The sequence below is a fragment of the Hydra viridissima genome, unplaced genomic scaffold, assembly GCF_058129835.1.
Source record: "Hydra viridissima isolate aposymbiotic clone 2 unplaced genomic scaffold, HvirCarnegie_v1 scaffold_1, whole genome shotgun sequence".
In the NCBI taxonomy this organism is placed as follows: domain Eukaryota; kingdom Metazoa; phylum Cnidaria; class Hydrozoa; order Anthoathecata; family Hydridae; genus Hydra; species Hydra viridissima.
This window is the reverse complement of record NW_028324300.1, coordinates 16494440-16509439: the sequence shown is the minus strand read 5'-3', so window position 1 is coordinate 16509439 and position 15000 is coordinate 16494440. Positions and strand designations below refer to the sequence as shown.

Here is a 15000-nt window from a genome sequence, read left to right as displayed (position 1 = left end):
ATAAAGTCTAGGTTTCTGTGCCGCCTCCCAACTGCAGCTTCAGTCAATGATTTGCAGCTGTTGAAACTTCTTGAAGAAACTGGATTGCCAGCGTCCGTAGGTGAAGAGGTGGTAGCATTTGCTTTTTTTTTGGCAGAGATGTTAACTCATCACAGAAAAAGGCAGTGGTTAAACGTGGTTAAAAGCTTTGTTCTTTCTAGGAAGTAGATCCTGAAGCTTGGGTGACAAATACAGAATACCTGTGTGTAGAGTTTTATATACACTGCAGTGAGGAGTTTTGCTAATGCAAGAGCCCAATGCTTTGTTGACTAAAGATGAAGAGCAAAGATAATTCATTCTACAAGCTGTGAAAAAATATCGCAAGCTCTACCCAGATTCAAACAAATTAACATTAATGCAGGGTCTTGTATCTCTACCATCAACTGCTTAAACACTAAATAATAATATAATTATTATTTAAACAATAGGGTAAAGGAAGGTATGTTCGTGATAAATTAACTAGATGTGTAATTACAAAGTCAATTTCAGTAATTTTACTTAATTACTTTAATTGTTTGATGTACATAGAGTAAAGTTACTAGAATCTATGCAGTTTTGGGATTTTAAGTCCTTTGATAAGTTTTTATAAAAGCTCAAAAGTCATTGAGAAAGGTTAGGTAATTTTGTGATATGATATTTAATTTCGTGATAGTGGTTAGGTAATTTCGTGAATACACAATAATGTTTAAATTTTTCTTTATTAATTAAGTATAACATCTGGTATAATATAACAAAAAATATCAACACTTGTTTTGAATTCATAACTATTCAATCAGACTTTAAGTTCATAAAATATAAATATAGTCAGGCTTATTTTTTTTTACATCACTGTTGTAACTTTTTTTACAAACACCGCACTCCCAATCATCATCTTTTGAAGCATTTTTATTTTTTTTACTTTTTTTAGAACATACAGGAATAGAATCCTTTGAAGTTAATGGAATAGGTTGATCAGGAGGAGTCAGACACATTGCACTTGAATCCCTTTTTGGCCTATTAGGGTTAGGTGTGGTTGGTTCTACAGATGGAATAGTTAACAATGTTTGTATAGCAGTATTACTGTGTGGTTGAATTTCTGTACTTTGAATCTCTCTGTTTGTCAATTGAGATGGAGCTATTGCTTCTGGAGGAATGGCATTTTTATTTAAAGGGCAAATGCCACTTTTTTTAAATGCATTTTCTATATTTTTTTTAGAAAAGCTTTTAATAAATGTTGGATTCAATATTGTATGAAAAGTTGTCCGATTTGTTAGGCTTTACTGCAAAAATATTTGCAGATTCGTATAGAGAAAGATATTATTATCATTTAACTATATAGTTATATCGTGCTTAAAACAATTTTTAATGTCATTATATTTAATAAAAGAAACATGATTAAAAATGTAAATTCATTTGAGGTGAAAACGTTAAGAAAATGTGTAACTGCGATAAGGAATCATAAGTTATAGGAAGTTAATAAAAAAACAAAAGTTTTACCATTAAATCAAGCATCTTTTCTAGTTTAATATTTAATAAAAATAATTTACTTACCTTAAAACACAAGTCTGGAAATAAAAATGTTGGACAAGTACTCCAAACAAATGTGCTGAACGCACGTTAAATAATGCTAAAGAATGTACAAACTGATAGTAAACAATTGACGTATCACACGCACCCAACGACTATTTGTGAATCGACAGTAGTACCCCGGGGTACCATTTGACGCAATTTCGATGTTTTTGACTAATAGGTATGTTCGCTACAAATGCCGAGCGAAATATCACGAAATTACATATATCACGAACATACCTTCCTTTACCCTATAGTCAGTTATGGAAAGCGTCGTGAATAAATGAACGTTCGTACAATAATGAATTACTGACTAATCCTAAGATCCATAATATTGCGACGTTGTCCTTTGTTTACATTTTACCAATTTTGTTTTTATTAGTTCATAAGACTTTAAGTTACCAACTTTTTTAGACTTTCTGAACTTGCCGAGATAACCGAACTGGTCTTGCCGATTGCTATTTACCGAAAGTCGGAAATAAGATGTTGAGCGTCAACTTCGCTGGCAATTCGTAGCAACGGGTGGCAAACGATGTTAAATAAAAATGAACTTACCGTATGTAATAAATGCTATAACTTCTTGTATTGTTGTCTATTTTGGATAATTGCCGACCTTCAGTAAATAATAGTCGGTTAGACCAGCTCGGTAATCTTGAAAATAATGGTAAGTCTAAAAAAGTCGTTAACGCAGACCCTTTTTAGTTAAATATGTTTTTAATATTTATATAACATAAACATAAGCATGTAACTCTTGCTAACAAAGAAATAGTATCATTTAAAAAGCTGAACTTCGTATATAGTTAAAAACGGAATTGTATTGAGCGTACCCTAAATATTGTCAGATCATAGACATTTTCGACTTTAGGTAGTTTCTGCTTTGGAAGAACGTATTGCGAGGTTGGAGGAGGGAGGCAAACATTTTTGAAAGTTAAAAAACAAGGACCACCTTATATGTGTGTGTGTGCACGCGCGTGTGTATATATATATATATATATATATATATATATGTATATATATATATAAATATATATATATATATATATATATATATATATATATATATATATATATATATATATATATATATATATATATATATATATATATATATATATATAAATATATAAATATCAGATTAGATTATTAGATATCAAAATTATATTACTGATTTAGTTCTTCTATTCTTTATTGATCTTTATTAAATTATTCTTATAGATTCCTGCTTAAAGGCTAAAGTAGTATCTTCGTTTTTTAATCTTGATTGTTTGTCTGATTACAAGTCTTCAGCTGAAGAAACACAAGATTTCGATTTCAATTGGACAACGCCAAAAAAGTTTTTTTCCTCGATTACTCCTTCTACGATGCCTTGGAGGTACCGAACTGCTAATGAGCTTGATGGATATCCATTCTCAGCAAAATTAGAACTCTATTATGGCGGAGGGTATACAGTTTAAATTTATCCAAAATGGATAAACAAGGATATGATCGATGAATTGAAACATAGGAAATGGATTGATCGTCAAACACGCGCTGTAATCATTGAGTTCGCTTTATTTAATGCTGCTACAAATCATTTTAACATGGTGACTATTGTGTTTGAGTTGCCACCTTTCGGTGGTTTGGTACCTTATTTCAATGTGGCTACTTTTAAACTTTATACATCAACTACTGGAAATGCAGTGGCTAGCATTGGCTCACAGATACTGTTTGTTTTCATGATGCTTCTTTTCACCATTCGTGAATGTAAATTGATTTATAGAAAAAGCTGGAGTTATTTTGCAGAATTTTGGAATCTCATTGAAGTTTCACTCATTATACTTTCGCTACTTGCTGTGTTTTTCTTTTTTTATAGAGGTGAGTTTTTTTACTCGAGATTTAAGACTTGTGTTTTGATTCCTGCTGAGTTCAGTAGACAAGGTTATAGGTAGTACTTATCCTGAATAAACGAGCCGTTTAGAATTACTATGTTATGAATAAACGAGCCATCTAGAAAGACCAAGTTATGAAATGGTCCCAAAAAGTTTTAAATGGGAAAGTGATTTTGAATAAAATTGTTTACAAAGTATAAAGAATCTGCAACAAATCATTTTAATATGTTGACCATTGTGTTTGAGTTGCTTTTAGCACCTTATTAATCCTGCATATGCAATGTGATAATCATTTATTAGTTATATGCAGTATTAACTACATAATTCGTATTTACGCTCTGAGCCAGGAAAAGCTACGCTTTAAAATACAATGCATTATTGAATGAAGTTTTATATAAAAAACTCTTGAATATTATGATATCAAAACAATTTCTACATAGATAGCAAGATAAGCAGTTTAGAACTTTTGTTTATACTAGAGCTTGACATTTTAACTACAATTCACGGAAATCTCCATCCACCACCTTTCGCATACTATTAATTATTTTCAGGTTTTTTAGCTTCCTTTTGTTCATATTTTTTCACATCATTCCAGATATGTTTAATTGGATTGTGATCTAGGTTCTGCGTTGGCCAAGCCATATAGTATATTTGTCTTTCACACATTGCCTTAACAGTTGTAAAGTATTTTTTAGAGGATTGTCGATTATAAATGAGAAGGAAGCAGAACGGATATATATATATATATATATGAGACTTCGAACGAGTTTCTAATATGCTTTTCTATGAATGAACCAACTACAAAGCACTTGTAATAATAATACACTTAAAAATATGACTGATATATCAGTTACTTTGTAAAAGTTCAATCAAAACTGTTATTTCTGAGACATTCTGCAGATTCTCATTTAGCTGTCTCTTGTTTTACATTCTGCAGATTCTCATTTAGCTGTCTCTTGTTTTTTATAAACTGTTTTAAATGGAGACTTCACAAACAAGATGAAATCAGAACCAATCAAAACTCAAAAAGAATTTTTAGCTTTAGAATTCATTATTTTGGAATTAGAGTAATAATTATTTAGAATTAAAATTTTAGAATTATTTGACATGTTCAAAGAATTTACGAATATTTTTTATTACATAATATCAACATAAGAAAGTTTTTTATTTTCATTTCCATTCTCCTTAATTTATGACATCATTACAATCGCCATACAAATGTTTTAGTTCCATTTCAAATCGATCAGCTGGTTGTGATCTGAACCACTATAGCTCAGCTTAATTTCTTCTGAGACGTAAATTCATGTTGTCAACCGACGTCATATTGATCAGTCAATCGGCCAACAGCTCTGATCAAAGCCAATGCGACAGGTGGGGGTTTAAAGACTTACAGAATTTTCTCCGCCATCACGATTTTACGTGTGCATTCATAAAACTTTTTGAACATGCCAAATAAAAGCAACTTAAGGGATGATGCAAAATATCATCTTTTAAAACAAATTCATTTTTTTTAATAACATATATATTTCTAAGACAATAATATTACGCTAAAATTCTCCCCAGTTTGTCAAATCTGATGGAGGTAATCAAGCTTCTTAGCGAAATTGAAATTTTTGAATTGAAATTTAAACTCAAGAGATTAATCTTTTGTTTAGATAATACTTGGTATGAGTTATTTTCTGATTCTCTTAAAAATAACTTGTTTAAGATTCAAAGCAGATTTGTAAAATTAGGTAATCGTAAAACTCTTAAACTTAGATTGTGTCACTGGACTCATTTTTTAAAGAAATTTAAACTGTATAACATATTTAGTTCTTTTAAAAGTTTTTAAACTATAAATTAATCTTTAAAGTTCTCACGTTTTTAAACCCAATTGAAAACTTTGTAGGTGGCGTTCATTGACTTTGAAGTCCTCGAAATATAAATTTGTAAATGGACATTCCAAAGAACAACGAAATTATTTCTGTAAGATTTTAGAATTGATCAACTTGTAATTTTTTTTGTAGGTCAACTTGTCAAACAGCTGGTCCAACGTCTACCAGAAAAACAGCCGCAAAAATTTATTAACTTTCAGTTTGCTTCGTATTGGGATTTGACTTACACCTACATCGTCTCGTTGATTGTTTTTTTTGTGAACCTGAAGTTTCTTAAATTGCTTCGATTCAACCGTCGAATATCACTGCTCGCGTGTACGCTTAGAGTCGCATTGTTTCCTCTCTCGATGCTTGGGATTACCTTCGTCCTCATCCTATGCGCTGTCATGTTCTCCGCTAATCTTGCGTTTGGTAAGCGCAACTCTTTCCTTTTATGAAGTACGTAAGTTTGTTATTGCGTTTTGAAATAAAAACTCTTTTCAGGTGTTTTGTTGGACGGTTATCAAACTTACTTTCAAACGATCGCTTCGGTCGTTTCGTTGCTGTTGGGCAAGTTCAGCTTTTATCAATTTGTCAACGCGAACTCTGTGCTCGGTCCTATTTTTTTTTTCGGGTTTAACATCTTGATGAACTGGATATTTATGAACATGTTTATATCAATATTAAACGATTCTTTTCGGTCCGTCCGTTTAAACATAGGTTTACAGAGCAACGACTATGAGATAATAGAGTATTTTATTGACCGTTTTAAAGGTGAGTTAATGCTTCTATGAAAAATGTGTTGCATTCTTAGGAGAAAAAAACCTTTTTTTGCAGTTTATAGCTCAATAGTCTGTTTCAGACCCCTTGAGACCCCTTTTCAAAACCCTTTTCAAACCCTTGTGTGTTTCATTCTTTATTCCAGGTTGGCTTGGCTTGAATGTAAATAACAGGGGCTCAGCAAACTTGCCGCTAAATACCGATCATACACGATCTCTAGTTCGGTCATCCTCCTCTCTGGTATGTAGTTCTCCACGTTCATCTGACTATTGGAACAAAGAAATTGACGTTGAACATAATGGTAATAAAACTTTTAACAAAAAAATTGGTTTAACTTTATTAAACATCATGATTTATAACATTCTTTCTTATAAATTCAGAGAATGTACTTTTATGTCTCTTCGGGATAACTTCTTACGAGCATATACTCAAGGAACAAAACGAAGAGGACATCATGAACAAATTGCGAGACAAATTTATTGACTGTCTTAACATCGTATATGTTCGAAACAGCTTAAAGACAATGAAGAACTGATGTCTTGAATCGCGTTTTGGAGAACCCACGTTTAAGCAGCAGTTTGCGTATGTATGCGTTGGTTTGCTTCAACCGAAAACGAATTTGTTGCTTTTTTCATGTATTTTTAAACTGCTGTTGTGCCACGGTGGCTTTTTTCTCAAACACTTTTCAGATTTTCCTATTTTTTTTATTTATTTATTTTTTTCAAAAATAAACACATCGCGTTAATGATTCTAATAATGTAAAATTAGTTTTAAATTAAATCTAACGAAACCTCCTGGTAATGAAATAGACGTTAACGACACTATAATCCGCCGGAATGAGTAAGACTATTCGATTTGATATATAATCTATGGTAGCTTTGCAGTTGCAGTATTATACTAAATCTATCAAAACATATTGTTGAAAATTAGAACTGAATTGCATGTCTTTAAAAGTTTACCGGTTAACCCTTTCCGGCCTGACGGGACATATATGTCCCGGTTAATTAAAAACTATATTGAGCTTTGGTTTATATCGTCCATAAAAACTTATCAAAACATTTGTCACATTGTCAGGCAATACTTCCAAACAACTTTTTGTCTCATTTGCGGGTTTTTTTGAGTTTATTTTTTCTGTTCATAAAACCATGACAATCATAATATGTTGCCTAGATTTAGTAAGCTACATTATAATATGTAGTTCTGTAAAGGATCAAATGAAAATAAGAGCTATACCTATGAAACTTTTTTTATATACAAGCTATTCACGAAAGTTTAAACGATTGCAGAATTTTTATCAAGTATGCTTGGTTATTGTTTAATAAAAAAAAACTGTAAAGTAATATCGAATCAATTTTTTTTTATTTAATAAAGAAAAAGTAATTAGTTTTATAATAATTATGAACATATTATAAAAATTTTAATATTTAGTTAGAAAAAAACAATTACAAAAAATCATATAGGAAAAATAAGAAGCACAAAAGTTTAAACGAATTGCAACATTTGAACAAAAAATGAAAAAAAAAAAGCAGAATTAATATTTAAAGTGTCCTCCTTGTTTTTATAGCAAAGATAAACTCGTTTATGAATTGATTCAACTAATTTCATGCACATCACGCGAGGTACTTTTAGCCAGTAGTCATTCAAAAGTTGCTTCAAATGCTGAGTTGATTGAATTTCATGGTATGTCAGTTGATTGTCGATCCAAGACCAAATATTTTCAATTGGGTTGAGATCTGGTGATCTAGGGCACCAGGGCATCACATTGAACTTTTTTTTCAAAAAATATTTTTTGATTGAGTGAGCTGTGTCAGCTGAAGCTCCGTCTTGTTGAAAGATAAATTGCTTGCTTCTGCCATACAAGTGTCTGATTGATGGAACTAAATACGTTTCCAATGTGTTCTTGTAAGTGTATTGGTTAATTCAGCCTTCGTACAGCTCACAGAAGCCTATACCTTTGTGAGAAAAACATCACCAGATGCCAACCAAACCTCCACCGCCTTGTTGACAATGTTACAAAAACCTGTCTGAATATTTCTCAGTTGCAAATTTTTTGACATAGATTCTTCCGTTGCGGTTTACTACTTGAAAATTAGCTATATCACTCCAAATAACTTTTGCCCACTGTTCTACAGACCAGTTCAGCCTTTCTTTGGACCACAATCGTCGTTAACGTTTATCCGTGATTGAAAGAATAGGTTTTCTAGCAGCTATATACGTTCCAAAACCTTTGTCCAACTATGTTCGTCTCACGAGCTCTCTGCTAACTTTTTGATTATTTTTTGAGTCGTTGAAGATTTGTGCAAGCTTTTTGTAGCTGAGTCTGGGGTTTTCTCTGCTCATTCTGAATATACCATTTTTGTCAAGGTTGCTGAGTTTGGATGGTCTCCCAGTACGCGGCATATCGGAGACGTTCTTGGTAAGTTCCCAGGTTTTGTTGCTTTTTCGAACGCAAGATTCAGAAACATGAAGTATTTTGCCTATTTAAACGTTTGTGTGATTTTTTGTCCTCGCCATACCAATAACTTGCCACTTGATCCCACTAGAAACTGTTATTCGACCCATTTGCACGTAATTGAAATTAATTTGAAATTTAAAATATTTTAAGTTGATTTTTAATGAATTAAAAGCTGCCTGATGATGTTGTGATGAATTTTTTGATTGTAAACCACTTATTTTAACTTTATTTGAAAATAAAAAAAATTTTCGCACCGGATTAATCAATTAATTAGAAAATAATTGATCCTAAATAAAATCGTTTAAACTTTTGTGACACCTCTTAATTTGTATCACCTACCTTTTAATGAAATTTCTGAGTAAACAGTGATGAGTCGAAACCTACTTTTTTTTATTTTATTAACAAATAACCTATTTGCCAAATTGGAAAAAAAAATTATTTTGATATCTATTTCCGTTAGATTTTTATTCAAGAAAAACCGAAGATTAGATTTGAAAATTCTGTTGTCGTTTAAACTTTCGTGAATAGCTGTATTACCCTTACACCCAACACCACCACTCACCTAATCTTACTTAGCCACCCAGTTCTACTCTCCACCTACCCAGACAGTCTACCTAAATACAGTTCATGTGTAAATGTAATATATATATATATATATATATACACATATATAAACATATTTTACTTCTATTTTGCCTGTCGGGACATATCTGTCCCGATATAATTTCCATGGCAACTAAAACGAGGGCCAAAGAAAAATTTATGATTTTATGCTAACAGTGCCTATAGTATATAAAATCTTAAGAAGATTTTTAAAATGCAGATAATTGTCATACCTTGGCCCTGAAAGGGTTAAATTATATTATGGTTTTAAAGAGATTAACACAAGCTAGGGGTTGTGATTTTTTTTTGATTGACAATCGAAAAGTGTTTTTAGATTCTAAATTTAAACTTTTTAAGTTGCACAATTTTTGTTGAGCTCATTTTAAATTCTATCATTTTAAAAAGTTCCTGGTGCAATCTAATCTCGGTAAACATTCCATGGCCATCAGTATCATTATTATTAGGCAAACGCTTTAAATGAGTATCAAGGACGAGGAATGATTAGTTGTCCTTGAACTATTATTTCTTTTGGGCAGACAACTAAATTAAGTTCAACATTAGTAACAATAACACACGTTTAAACCAAAGCTGAAATTTCTCTGTTATACTATATGTGTATATATGATTTCTCAAGGAATATGATCCTAAACAAGTACAATGTTTGTATTCATCATTTAGCATAAAAATTAGAAATGTTAATTTCAGCTGATCTGACACAATTTAACCTGATTGCACAGCATGCAGTAAACAAGTCCAAATTAAATCTGTAAAAAAAATTGAGTCCTAAGAGCAAACCTGTAATCCGGTGGTTTTTTTGATTTTCGGCCGTAGATTAAAACATGAGTGTTACCGATTTTGAAGTGAATTCCAAAGTTTTGTTTCAAAATAAATTTTTGTAGATATAAATTCTTCCTTAAAGTTAGCTTCGTAATAATATTGCTTTAAATATACTGAGTATCACATCATCAAATATTAAACTGACCAGGTAACTAAATCTTTTTAGGGTTTTTATTAGCACAAAACTATTGTACTTAGTTTGTTTGTTTTTTATATAGATGGTTGGTTAAAGTAAAGGAGACTACTTGAACTAAATAAACCTTAGCAAAAGATTATTCTTTTCTGCAGTATCTCTTACGACGGGGTTCTCTTTTGTTAGTATTAACAAGACATCTGAATGACCTTGTCATCTCCGCAGAGAAATTTGGTATTCTCCCTTCAAAATCTCATCTAGATTCATTGAAGCGGAAATGATCAGGCTTTTTATTAACACAGAAACGTGCAGAAAAAATGTTTGTTTTTTTGTAAAATTATATGAAAACTTGGAAAAGTGGGAACTTTTTACTTTAAAGTTTCATATAAAAACTGGATAAGATATTTAACAAAGTTAACTGTGTATTTTAGTTCTCTCATTTAGATTAAAGTTATATATTAAAAAAAAAATCATTTTCATTAAAAATTTGTTGGATTTCGAAGAGTTCAACTGTAAAATTTGAGCTACTTTTTTCCAGATAGATGTAAATTTTGAGGGGAGACTAATCTTTTAAACTTTCTACTGCACAAATGATTTCATGAATTTTTTTTTTTAAATCTCTCTTTAAAACCAAAACTGACATCGATAAACCAAACTCACTTTTCTCAACGGGCGAGTCTTCTAAAACATAATCAATACAAAATCTACATCGAACTTTGAAAGAATTCAAACAGAAGTTGATTGGGAAAAATTTCTACTTTTATTCGAACAGTTACGGTTAGAATATCATTCGAATTCCATAAAAATTTTTATCGAATTTTTATTATTCCTAATCTTAAAGCTCATACCATTTCTTCCCTGAGGCATTTACTGCTCGCTCTCGGTCCAGTGCATTCAAATAAAAAATAAACTATATCAATATCATTCGAACTGCGTGAAAAAAAAAAACGTTATTCAATTAGGAAACTTTTATAGTTACGCGATTGAACATTTTTATCACGTCATATAAACAAACCACAATTACTTTGGAATAAAATAAATTGATCATAAAAACGAATTCGAAATGTTTCTTTTAAAATATTGATACCGAGTGGAAATTAACCAAACAAGTTACCTATCAAGGGTGTTCCTTGGCTGTATGGGACTGTATGGCTGAGTAAAATTGGCCATTGTGAAAAATTTTTACTGAAGTAACCTAAAAATAAGTTCAGTTGGGAGTTTTTTAAGTTCATCGATCATATTTGTGGTTTTAATTCCTTTATCCATGCAAAGCAAATTGAAAATAAAATTCCAGAAAATCTCGATACGCAGACCCTTAGTAGAAACATAAACACTTGAACTTTTTACTTGATAATAACATTTATAATTTTCATTTGTTCTACTTTATTTCCTTGATATAATTTTCTTTTGTTCTACTTTACTTTTGAGCCAACTGTAACTGTCTTAGCCATTTTTAAAACGATCTTTATGCCTAAATGAAAATTCTATATCCAATACGAAAATCACATATTTAATTTATGTTATATATATATTTATACTATATTTATTTAATTTAATTTTTGCTATATATAGCATCTATGTTGTAGAAACTTTACTCTTGAAACCCTTTACAAAGTTTTATTTCAAACAAACAACTTTCAAAACTATTCAAGGAAGCGAGTGGTTCTCTTAGCAAATTGGTGTTTGTTTAATCAGCACTGTCAGTTTTCCTCTAAATATACTCAGTTGGGTATGAACTAACACTTGTAAACACAGCGGTTTTCTAGTTATTCTTTCTCAGTTTAGGGTTTTTCTCAGTTTAGTGTTTTTTTTTCTCTTTTTTCTTTTGAAATTCATGCGGGGTATTATATGTAATACCATATCATATAAACTGGTTGGATATATGTTTATATCCATTTAGTTATGCGTATCGCTAGTCAAAATATTAAAACCATGCTTCAGTTCTCGCCGCTGATTGAAAAAGTACTAAAAAACAATCTTAGCATTAAGATTATCTGTTGAAAACAGTGGATTTTTTTATACTTTTTTTACTCTTAACTGAGCAGACCTTTTGTTTGATGTTACAGTAGTTAATATCTCGAACGTGACAACTGACAGAAGCAATTCTAGGCATCTAAGGGCTTGAAAACTTTTCACTTTCCCTTCGAGATTTCATTTCCTCAAATTACATTAGCATCTCCAGTTCAAAATTTGTTGAACGGTTTTCTCTTTCTTTAGGCAAAAAGCAGACATGCTACTCTGAAAACGGAAAGGTTTTTTTTAGCCCCTTAATGTAAAATTAAGATCGTATTAACTGCCTAAAATTTAAAATACATTGATAGTGATCTTGTAAACTTTAGTGAATATTCATCTAGTTGCGTAATTTACATCTTGATTAAATGCTTACAAATTCCTCAAAAGGAAAATATAAATAAATGGAAATATTATTCAATTCAAATTTAGACAGAAACTATGCATCCGTAATGACAAATTATGTTTTCATCATGAAGAATTTTGCAGGGATCAGGATACCTCGTTCCTTCTTTGAAGATAAAAACTTCTTTTCGTATGCTTGGTTTTTTTTAAATTCTTATTTGTGTTCAAATACTTTAATCCGCATCATTAAAAGTCAGTTGATAAAATAGCTAGAAAACGCTTGTGTTCATATTTTAATCCTGTCCGCATCATTGAGTACGGTTAACAGGAAAAGGACTTAATCTTGTTCTGGAATAAAATAGCTAGAAAATGCTTGTTTACGTTTTTTGAGCACGCGTACCTTTCGTAAAGGTACACATGCTCAAATGACGTTAAAAAACAAAGCAACCATCTTTAAAAGAAATGAAAAAAGTGTCACTAAAAGTCTGTTTGTTTTCGTTCATTACAAAATTAAGGGCCATAAATAAATCACAGCATCCTATACACCGAGAGGAGAAAAGCATATAAATGGTTGCAAGTGAGCGAATGATCAAGTAAAATCACAACTTCAAGTAATGGTTGTTGGTAAAACTGAAATGCAACGGAGCATACTTACCGAGCTCTTTATTGTTACATTCAATTTCCTAATCGTCTCATGAAACTTAATTAGTAATTGTCTTGTCCAAAACAATCTTTTAAACTTTTAAGAAGAGATATTTTTCTTCTTTTTGAATTAACATTTAGAAAAATGCTCCGACTGACATCATTTTTTTTTGCGAAGAGCAACCTTAGTTGATATACTTTGCTTAGCTCAAAATTGTGTTGAGGAATAAAATGTACAGAAGAAAACACACGTCTTGTCTTATCTAGTCTTAACACATTGATATAACAATCGCTACTATATTTCAGTAAAAAACAAGCAAACAAAAAAAAAAAAAAAAAAGTTTCGTTATATGATGAACAGAATTTTTTTCTCAGCCCTTTTATCAACAAATAAAAGCCTTGAGTACACTTCGAAATTAGAAACTAGATCAAAAACGAAATGTGATGCTGATTATTTTCATGAGGATTTTTGATGCTGAATATTTTCATGTGAACTTTTTCTTTGTATTCCAGAAAGATTTAATTTTTTTAACTTTGAACATTTATAAAATTAATCAACAAAATCTATTTTCGAAGAAAAAACGTGGCAAAAAATTTTATTGCTTCTAGAGAAATAAAAAAATATAACATTTACCTTTTCAATCTGCCACAGAAGTGAGAAAGAGAAATTTTATGTACAGAAATTGTTTGTGTAGCAGGAAATACATTAGGTTATATTAAATGTGGTAATAATAAATGTAAGCCAAAATGGATAGAGGAAAATGGACATTGCTGCTAAAATGGACATTGCAGGAAAGCTTTAAGACATGCTGTTGAACATTCTTAATCCACAAAAAAACAAGACATTGGAAAAGGAAAAGATTTAATATTTACTAAAAAACCAACAATTATCATTGAAGAGATATTTTTGTTTTGCGTCAAACACCATACATTAGATTTTTTTCAAAATGTCAAAATTTCAAATCTAAATCAACATAACATTTGAAGTCTTGCAAATTAAACTTCTCTGCAATTTGTCTCAAGTTATTTTGTAAATCAATAAATCTTCAACAAGAGCTTGGTAATGCAACTACTTTACAACACTCTTCAGCTAAAAATCTGAATCCTTTTTCTCTTCACATTTAAAAAAAATCCACTATTCATTGAAATCTCAACAAAGGCTGCTTTTATTTTACCAAAAATACAAAGTCAGACTATTTGCTTTCTAATACCCACAAATTTATACTTTAAAACATTTTATTTAAAGATCTTCTGATGGTTCTATAGTTTGCTTCTTAAACCATGGTGGTATCTTTTTGTTTTGTTTTTTGAGGGTTTTAGCACAATTTATGATTACTTGAAAAGTTCAATGGATAGCAATTGAATGGATATTCTCTTTGCATAATTTTTTAAGGTTCCAATGGTGACATTGAGAGGATTTCTTCCTGTAGACAAATAGAAAGTGTTAATTAGATTTTTTGTAATTAATTTACTTATGATTCTAGAGAGTTTAGTAAATATATTTTGAACATGAACATTTAAATTTATTTTACAGGTTCCTAAAACATAATGCTTTTTTTTTTTTTTTATGTAAATCTAAAAATAATTTATGATAATAATGACAAAATATTAGGAAAAAAAGTTTCACCTAATAGGCTTTAAGAAAACCCAATACACATGATAATGAGATTTTAGTTCTAAAACTGACCAGGCGCAAGAGATGTTAATCAGGAAGACCATAAATTGGCTTCACTTTTGGGACAAAATAATCTTGCACTGCTGATACTCCTCATAAAAAGTTTTCCACTCAACCTCAAGTTTTTATTACAGACTTTTAAGAAAGTCGGAAGGAAGAGAATGGTAATGTAAAGATCGATAAGATATACCTTTCCTACTTTAGGTCCTATT

The 15000-nt window shown here is 30.6% G+C and overlaps 2 long non-coding RNA genes and 1 pseudogene across 3 annotated transcripts in view; 1 reads left to right on the top strand and 2 right to left on the bottom strand.

Moving 5' to 3' along the window:
* Window positions 1–6842, top strand: part of LOC145187702 (uncharacterized) — a 67167-nt pseudogene extending 60325 nt beyond the window's left edge. Inside the window, exons 28-32 of the transcript XR_016449344.1 lie at window positions 2803–3441; window positions 5462–5740; window positions 5813–6082; window positions 6234–6389; window positions 6469–6842. The product of XR_016449344.1 is annotated as an uncharacterized LOC145187702 (transcript). The remainder of the gene's footprint in view (window positions 1–2802; window positions 3442–5461; window positions 5741–5812; window positions 6083–6233; window positions 6390–6468) is intronic.
* Window positions 6843–10677: 3835 nt separating this feature from the next.
* Window positions 10678–11778, bottom strand: LOC149893595 (uncharacterized). The gene is made up of 3 exons (XR_016447565.1): window positions 11231–11778; window positions 10965–11046; window positions 10678–10797 (listed from the first exon to the last, which is right to left on the bottom strand). It is a non-coding gene; the product is annotated as an uncharacterized LOC149893595 (long non-coding RNA).
* A 1448-nt stretch (window positions 11779–13226) lies between these two features.
* LOC149893594 (uncharacterized) overlaps window positions 13227–15000 on the bottom strand; it is a 1892-nt gene continuing 118 nt past the window's right edge. The window contains exons 1-2 of the long non-coding RNA XR_016452917.1: window positions 14979–15000; window positions 13227–14537 (exon numbers count right to left, since the gene is read on the bottom strand). The exon at window positions 14979–15000 is cut by the window's right edge and continues 118 nt beyond it. This is a non-coding gene — a long non-coding RNA (uncharacterized LOC149893594). The remainder of the gene's footprint in view (window positions 14538–14978) is intronic.